At 35.0% G+C, this 10,305-nt stretch overlaps 1 pseudogene; it reads right to left on the bottom strand.

Moving 5' to 3' along the window:
- Nucleotides 1-277: 277 nt before the first annotated feature.
- On the bottom strand, nucleotides 278-2,057 carry LOC144439738 (carotenoid phi-ring synthase-like; annotated as a pseudogene).
- Nucleotides 2,058-10,305: the final 8,248 nt, after the last annotated feature.

Below are 10,305 nucleotides of genomic sequence, written 5' to 3'. Positions count from 1 at the left end.
TGTTTTATTTATTTATTTACCTTTGTATTGTTTGTTTGTGTCTGTTTGTTTGTTTGTTTGTTTGTTTGTTTGTTTGTTTGTTTGTTTGTTTGTTTGTTTGTTTGTTTGTTTGTTTGTCTGTCTGTCTGTTTTTGTATAACATGATTCATGGGCTCCCTATGTACATACGTGCCAAAATGTACATTGCAAGATCATGGAAGTTCTCCGAAACGATACTAACTTTGAATGTAGTCATCAACGCCCTGACACCTGTTATTGATAACGACACATCAATTTGTTATATCAGTCCAGGGCCATATGAGGAAGTCACTGTCATGGCCGCTTGTCGCGCACGTGATGTGATAGCAAAATCTGTTTGACAGCTTCCCGACCAGTATAAACAGCTCTTTCCATTAACGCGGAAGGATAGTCAGTGTGAAGCCAGTCACCTGCTAGTGCCAGATTGGGGAATCCGCTCTTTGCAGCGAAATTCGAATACGGCCGGTATTTGTGTGATCCCCTGTCAAACGAAGGAAAGTTACAGAGAAGGCATTCACGTGATATGCCAACATAGTGAACTGCCATTCAAAGATTTCTGGGTATATATTCTTTGACAGTTGGCGAAATGATACTCCATACTTTACCGTCAGGTACATCACCATATTTGCAGGTATAGAGGTGGAATTCGATGACCGATCCACCTGTTTCGTTAGACCAATTCTTAAACTCATCTTCCAGGAGATGGTATTGGGCGATGACATTGATCGGTGTGAAGTCAGGAGTTTCGAGAATAATCGGAGAATCAGTCAGTTGTCTATCAAACAATGCTCTGAATACTTTACACGGAGGAGCCAGATGGAGTCCTGAAATCTTGTTGACAATTGTTTTAAGCTTTGTAGAAATATTTTGATTCGATTTGTATCATAATACTGTGAACTCCTATCAAGTTTGTTGCCATGACAACATGATTGTATTTCTCTTTGGGATGACTTTGTTCGCCTGTGACCATCCCAGTAGTTTCGTTTACAATAAGTGATTTGATCGATGACTTTATTTCAAGTCTGTAAGATAAAATGGAGTCATTTAGTAAATTTAATGAAAATCTGTTGGTATTACAGCACAATATTGTACAACTTGACGTTAGTTATTCTGTCAATCAGACTTCTTCTACTTATACCATATGCACGAAACCTTTTAATAGAACAAAAAATATGGAATATATACTCGCTGTATGGACTTACTCTATGGTCGTTCTACGCATACCACGTGACAGGGCATTGACCAATCGCAACGCGACCCATGCAGATGATGTGTTATATTCTTGTTTTGTTTCAATACTCAGCCTATACAAAATGAATCACGAATGCGTACGTTTAGACTGGACATGCTGATATAGTATATCTTCCAACCTGAACTATGTAGCAAACTTCTCTATTCATAACTTCATTACCTATCACCCTTGCAATTATTTTTTTTAGAAAGTATATTAAGAATATATCTTAGGCAAAAAAACTTTGTGTGGTTCTGTTTGCGCTCAATTTTAGAATAGGTGGGGTTTATTTTATTTATATTTGTGTGTAAGTGTCTAATTCATGTAGTTATATTTTCCGTTATTTTTCACGTGGTCTTTGTGTTATTGGTTTCCTCCTATCAAATGTACAGCCAAAAAAAATATTTATAAAAGTTTGTGCTGTCCACTTTTCCAAAACATTCATTTTGATGTACAGGAAAATGCGTCCCTGTTTTCTCCTCCCACTGCACCAGGACTTCTCCGCCCCAATTCTTCCTTGTTTGGTCCCCTCCCGCTACCGATCGGAAAAAATTGTTCACCCACTGACAAAATACGTAAAAAAGAACAGCTTTTTACAAGAACAGTGGCCTTCGTTGACTGAACCTGAATTGACTGTACCAGTACTTATGTATGCATAGTACGTGATGTTTACCTTTGGGTCACTCAGAAAGTATAACAGTTACTGCATATACATCAACATCTCAGCTGCACTTATAATTTCACGTTCATTGATTGTAACCAAGAGTGAAGGTCGCATGATAATGTCATATAATTTGTTGTCAACCATCTTTAAATCTGCCCATTCATCTTTAGAATAAAAAACCCATGGATTTAGTTATCATTCAAGATGATATTAAAACCAGGAAAAGCTTTCACCCGTCCGAGTCAAAGTGACAGTTCTCCGTGTTAGTACCATATGTCAGTATAGTATCTAGTTATGAAGCAAATGACGTATATGGACGTATGTGAGAGGGTGGAAAGAATTCCAGTAAATAGTGACTAATCCTATACGATCCTTACGATCATCTCCACCGTATAGACAAATGGATTTCTCAAGCACACAATTCTGTTTTCACCACCGACAGCAATAGTTTCTGCTATTGTAGTGTTGATATAAACTTGATGACGTTATCGCACCCTTACATCCTTACATCATTGCGTGATGGGTTACTACTGACGTGCTGATCATCCCCTCACGATAATGTATATATTTATGTCCCCTATCAATGTATTAACATATCCATATACACTGTCGTAAATCCGAAGTATTTAAATTTTCAATGTTTTTGACTCCGGTTCTGAACTGTTAATATTATATGTGCCATCTGCCTTTGGTTGACCCTCTGTACGTATTGACTTTTACTTTAGTGTGTTAAACTTATGTTAGCGGTACCATTGCCTTGTGATTTGTGCATCTATATTTAACTATTACAGTGAATAAATTAAGTATAACTAAATATGTATGTATGTATGTATGTATGTATGTATGTATGTATGTATGTATGAATGTATGTATGTATGTATGTATATCAGTGTGTGTCAGTTTGTCTGTCTCTGTCTCTGTCTGTCTGTCTGTCTGTCTGTCTGTCTGTCTGTCTGTCTGTCTGTCTGTGGACACGACATCTAATCATAGTCTAAGCACAATAAAACAATATCCGTGCGAACAAACCCTACATTTTTACCTATCTTTGGATGTGTTCTCAAAGTAGATAAGACATAGGAATAAGATAATGCATCCTCTCAATCCCAGCCATACATATAGTTATAGTTATATTACTGCATGTGCTTTGCAACATCGCGTTTGTTCTGTCCTATATACCTGATACAGAATCCAACATGTCCACGTTTAATTTGAGGAATAAAGCCAAGACGATATATTTGTTTCTGGTCCTAGTATGTACAGTAGCAAACACACATTACTCGTGTTGCGATAAACAGTGAGCTTGAAGGTGCAGAGCACAGGCTTTGTGAATTACTCGAATATACGTATGCGTGTGTGCACATACGTCTCTAGTCTCCCTGTTGTAAATATTACTCTTTCCCTAATGTCCATTAATCAATTCTGTATTTTCTTAATGACGTGTTTTTAACTGATGTAATTTGGACTTCAGTCTGTCCGTTGATGATTTCCCATACCAATTTAACAAAGGATATATATGATATATATTTCTGAATCAGAACAAAATACAATAAAATTACAATGAATTACATTATGGTATTTGTTTACAATCACTAACACACAAATTAAAAACAACCAAATAATCTCTCTCATTCACCTCTACCACATCCACCGACTATTCTCATTTTTCTCCTTTATAAGTAACAAACAAAAAATAAAATAAACAACGACAAAAACAACAAAATGTTACTCATACAAATAATTGTGGTGTAATTTTTTATTGAATAGGTGATGTAAAATGACAGAATATAAAATATTATACTTTGCCAATGACTGAGTCTTGTACCAATCTCAGAGTAAAAAGCATGGGGACATTTCATGACCCAAAACATACATATGTGTAGCATGTACTGCATACCAATATACATACATGTATATAGGTGTACACTGAGTAAATTCTAAAGAGAACATTTGTAGTATGGTGTAAGATTGTATAATGGCACGGTTGTCAACATTAAAATGCATATCGAGAGGATATATATCACAGTTTGTTAACCAATAAAATCGCTCATATCGTGGTAAAAATATGTAATTCGAATATCGGTAATAAATTCAAAATTTTAGATATATAGTTTAATTGTAAATAAAACTTCAATGAATAAACAATATATATATATATAATTATAAATTTATCACCCATATTAAAATCTAAAGTAATCACCAGATCGGAAGAAAATGGTTAAGTGAAAACAGAATATAATGTACAGTATATTCATCGAAATGCATATCAAGTTTGTTTATCAAAATTTTAATCAAGCATAATAATTGGTGGTCAAAACTCACTCTTTCAATATATACCCACTTTTTGAATTAATCAAAGTATAAAGTTTTAAAGGTTTGACAAGTTATTAATTTTCTGACATATTTCGCCGACATTTGGCCATAAAGGACAGTGTATGGGGGGGGGGGATTATCACCTTACAACCACACACACACACACACCTAAACGTTCTAAATATACTTCATACACATTCGTTTACAGAGATCGTCGCTTATTATTATTACACGGCAGGTTTTGAGTACAAATTCATTGTGTTCTGGTTAATGACATCAAGTGATTCAGTCGCAGATTTGACAGATTTTTAGCAGTAGAAAAAGAAAACGGAAAAAATACTCCACCCAACCTTGCATGACTTACATCTAGATATACAATTATAGGTTTACTGTGTGTATAGTTTTATGTTTTGTATTGCGACATAGATTGCTCGTCGTTCACAATATTAATGAATCAATTCTATATTTCTTTACTGGCGTGTCTTTCTCTGACGTAATTTGGACTTCAGTCTGTTGATGATTTCTCATACCAATTAAACAAAGGTTACATATATATTTCTGAATCGGAACAGTAACATTACAATGGTGTTCGTTTACCATCACCAACACACATATAAAAACAAACACTTCTCATCTTTCTACACAGCAGCAGCTGCAGCAGCAGCAGCAGCAGCAACGACAACAACAACAACAACAACAACAACAACAACAACAACATCAACATCAATAATGTAAACAGTCATGGCATACACACTTTTGGTACTTTTTTATTGGATAGGTAATATAAAATGACAGTTCAATCGCAGACCAATCACAATAGATAGGTTACAAACCACTTCATAACAAACAGTCATTTGACTAATGACAAAGTGCTGTGAATAAAATGAGATTATTACCCGATATTACCTCTTCGTTCGTCGTATCGCCATGAGTACCGTTTTGGCATTGTGACACGTCATGTTATATTATATTATATTATATTATATTATATTATATTATATTTATATTATATTATATTATATTATATTGCCGAAACGGTACGAACGGTGATACAACGAATGAAGAGGTGATGTCGGGTAATAACCGATTTATCATATGCCTATGCCCATTCAATCAATGAAAGTACACGTAAAATTAAAACAAATATACTATGTAACGGCCGCGGCCTGCAGAGATTCCTGCACTCTAAGGCCAGGAGACGTTCACATGCACGTTCTATTGACCCTGTCAACCTATTTCGGTTGATCATCAATTTTCATCAGATTTTAGAGTAAAATGTCATTATTGTCATTATTTCGAAATATAACTTCGGTTGTAGAGATGGTTCTCTAAAAAAAAATCAGAAAATGCTTCAATATGTTATATAATAAAAGTAAATGGTCCCCTGCGCTCACACTCGTAACTTTCGTACAGCAGTGTATTTTTCATAGTGTGGTACAGTGTAGCGTAAAGTGAATGATGGCCTACTACAGTCGGTGATACCCTTATGAAATGAACGTACCTGTACAATGAGGTTGTGAATTTGTAATTTAAAGTATGAACCCAAATAGTGTCATTTGAGTATTTGGTATATGGATATTTTCGTCAGAATTTCCCTAAAATAGTCTAAATTTTGTGGTCATATGAGATAACATTGACCGCCGTTTTTGATGACGTTTAATGTGAATATCATGACGTTTAACGTCAAATATCAGAAAGTGATATTTCACGTTAAACGTCATCAAGAACGACTGATCTGAGCATAGGTATATGATAACACACATCTTAAACCAACAGTACTCAGTCCCATAACAAAGATGTCATATATAATAGGGGCTATTAAATATCTCTCATCTAATAGGTGCTATTAAATATATCTCATACAATATGTGCTATTAATTATATTTCACATTATATATCAAACTTTAAAAGGTGTTTCTTTTAAATCGTTTGCTAAAACCACACTTTGTTGTATAATAAAGGTCTTCTGAAATGACTGTGTTCAATCAGCTGCCAATACTCAATCTTGTAAATTACCCTTCATAGATCAATACTGTCCAGTCTCGGGTCAACTACAAAAGCGTAAATCATTAATGTTTCATCGACCCTAATATTATGTATTACTGGAATATCTGCCTACATTGATCACTTACATGGCTACTTCGTCGAGAACTAGATGTTTGTGTTTGTATTTTGTGTAAATATCTATTAAATAGTGTCGATATATACTGTTATATTATATTATATTTAATTGAAATTTAGGAAAATCAAACCATCTCATATTGTTCAAAAACACTTAATTCAAGTACAATTGACAATGAAACATATCAATTACCATTATGACTAAAACAACCACAAGTAAATATTAATGTTGACATTACTGGAATTTAAAGTGACATATACATATGAACTTTAACACACACAAATATTAATACGTATTTCTAAATGTTTTGTTTTCAATTCTACATGTATCGTCATCTTGAAATTATGAAATTCAAAACGTGCTGCATTATCCCAAACTATACGACACTGTGAAGTGATTCTTTGAATAGAGGATGAGTACCATATAATTAAAATTCTAGTTATTAATTAATACCACATCAACTTGTCAATTTTTTCCACCTTTTTTATGGGTGTGCCAGTGCGTTTATTCCTGTGACCTATTTCCAATGCATGTTTGTAATGGTTGTCAAAATAGCTTTCTCTGTGACAGTTATTTGTGCATTTCTGGATTTCAGAATCCCTAACAACAATAGTTTTCGGTAACGTATGTTTATAACACATTGTGCATTCTGTTTGTGCAGATTTACTCAGTGCTCGGCATTCACTCGGAGCCACAAACCTCAAATGAGTAAAAACAGTAGATATGATAAAATTACAAATATTCAAATCTAGGTAATGGATAAAATTACGAGTGTGCAGTTACGATATCACTTCTTGATCAATTAAAAGTAATCCAGGTTTTCTGACCACTTTGTCGAATGTGGGAAAGTGCACCAGTGTAACTTCGTATATTAGTCACGATTGATAAAAAAAAACATATCAACACTAGAAACTCTATTTTTTGCAGAACGCTAGGTCAATAAATAAATATGAGGTTTTTACCAGTTTATAGGACGTTTACTGTACTTATAATCTAGCGTGCCATCGTCAAGTTTAATTTCTGATTTGTTGTGCATGATCTCGTTTTCCGGCATTTATTTCTGAATCCTATACAGGAAACTGCACGTCAGCTATTCCATCTGCCTCCTCTGCTGGAGGGGTCAACATCTGTCGGAATTCTTCATCATTGTCGACTTCCAGTGGTTTTTTCAAGAGAAAGAACGCAAGTGACATCCCATGGGCAACGATAATAGCCTGTATGTGAAAAGAAAATCAACGGTATTATTATATATCATAAAATATGACTACAACTTTTGTTCAGCCTGGCAAGTATAGAAGCATTAGTGTAAAGTGTACAATTTGTCTTAGGTAGTACTTCTTCTCCACAATGAACATAAAACGAATAATAAATAACTGTATGAACTTTATGATAAACCATCATTACATACAATGATATATTGATGTGACAGAATGTTAACCAGTAACCAATATATTCGTATGCCGTCATATGCTAAATGTGGCTACTGACTATAAAACGAGCTGAGATACAACTTTTCAAATCATAACTTAGATACACGGTACATAACTCTGTACTCCTTGAATTAATGAAAGCATGAAATGACATTTTTTTCTCACTCAGAATCATTGTAAGGTTTATGGCAAGCAAAGACCAATGTTCATTTCACATAACATAATCCTGTCAAACTGTGGGCAACAGAAATAAACCACTGCGCAATTTCCGGCATAGAGGTGATCCCTGTTTTGATCTCAAATTCAAGCATACATATTTACTTTCGTTACATTTTTCACAGCATATGGTGTTAATTAACATTGATTTCGGACTTGTGGATTGTAAAATACCCCATACATATCGCATATTTATATTAATCCCATGAAATCAATGTTAGTTTTACGTCATAATGCTCCGAGTATGATTCCGCGGACTAATACAAATTCGAGCCGGTAGGCGAGAATTTGTAGTCCGCGGAATCATACGAGGAGCATTATGACGTAAAACTAACATTGATTTCATGGAATTATATATTTATCACATAACTATTTCCCCGTATTTTTCTAAAATTTTAAATCGTATTTTACGAATACTGCATCATTTCATCGCACTATATTCTTCATCGCGTATTAAAAAATGGCCCCCGATGGCTATGCAAATTACATAATCGCGTGACCTGTCGCGAGGTCAAGCTTACCATATGTATGGTATCGGTCATACTGTTGTGTGGTTTCTCAACCACAATTATCGGTTATAACCTTGCGATGTACATGTTATATCGAATTTAGTTTAAAACGTAAGTAGAATTGTCTGAATACGACTTTTGTGCCGTCATTTTAATCATATTTTCTCGGGTTGTGTAAGTTCGGAGATCTGAGCTCGACGGAAAATCGGAAGTAAGCTTAAGCTTGCCGGCTGCTACATCGATAATCTACGTGATTTTTAAATAGAATAAAATGTATCAAATTAAAATAAAAGGACTTCTACGTATCAAACTCATGTCATCCAAGGATATATGTAACGTAATGTATGCATTTACGTTTTGAAAGCACATAATTATTACGATAAACTTGATCGTAGCGTAGGATTGACACGAGCACTCGAACAGTACGGAGAAAAAATAGTTCGGTAGAACAGGGGTGATATGCTCTGAAATCACCCCTGTTTGACGTCACACAGTAGAAGATATGCACGTATTTATGTGATAAATAAATGTACCTTCAACGGGTCAATCAGGAAAGCTGACAATGCACATGATGTAAGTTGAGATACCAGCCACTGCATTGACACTTCTGGTCCCCAATCAAGACTGTACATGATCAAGAAGAAGTTTGACAGTAATATGGAGGTGATCACTAGACTCCAGCCCAATATTAAACAGCAGCTGGGCAACAGATTGCGTCTGGTAGTATTCCCATCACCGTCAACATTGGTAGTTATGATTTCCATGGGCAGGATTCGGCTTAGGCGGTTGGATTTCTCGAACAATTTAACCATCAGGATTGCCGGTGGTATATTTATAAGACAAGATATGAAGGCAATATATAGTGTACCCAGGGAAATGGTCACCTCACCATAACCAATAGTTTTTGTGGCTGCTACTTTATCTCCAGTATTGTAGAACATCGCACTGACCAACATCGTTAGAAACAACATGGATGTAATACAGGACAAACGCTGTACTCTGGTAAAATGGCTTGGTAGCTGTCGGTTGAAGATTGAACCCCACAAGTAATCGTTGAACAGTTGCAAGCGAAGTTTGTTGACCAACACGTGTGTAAAGCTCCTCCGATCTTCTTCTTTTGCGACGTCCAGGGTCTTTACCAGGTTGTCCTTTCCAAACCATCCATAGCAAAGAAAGTCATACCTGAATTATTAAACATAGAATGATGTAGATAGATAAGACTTTCTCAGAGAAACATATAGTGTTGACAATAAGTCAATCATGTTGTGTAGTTGTATGATTCATAGGAATGCTATCAACCTACCAAACTTTCAAAGATTAGGTCTTTATACCCTGAACAACGTTACATTCAAAGGATAGGACGAAGACTAAAAAGAAGACCTCATTACCCATTTGACACCTAAAACAAACAATCTGATGAAAAATAGTTTTAACAGGGTCATCATTAACCACGATTTAATTAAAACAGAACATTTCTGAAGTTCATATCATCGATAGTTTACAAAGAAACGCTGTCTACGACATGAATTGGTATAAAACGAATTTTGGGTTTATGTACTGAATTTATTTTCGTCAGGAAACATAATTATTCGACATGTTTCATAGCTAGTTTAATAAACAGATTTTCTTAATCTATTAGTCATGGAGAAATTGAAGCTGGGGGTGAGGGGGTGGTGGGGTGAAACCGAAAACGTGGAAAGGTAATCCCTATATTCTAAAATTAACATGTCACAGCATTGCTCTAAATATCTATTAATTATTGTTTTATCTCTCCCAAACTGATGCCCACAGATTTAACATTTCAT

This window comes from Glandiceps talaboti, chromosome 9 (genome assembly GCF_964340395.1).
Source record: "Glandiceps talaboti chromosome 9, keGlaTala1.1, whole genome shotgun sequence".
Taxonomy (NCBI): domain Eukaryota; kingdom Metazoa; phylum Hemichordata; class Enteropneusta; family Spengelidae; genus Glandiceps; species Glandiceps talaboti.
This window is presented reverse-complemented; position numbering and strand designations above follow the sequence as displayed.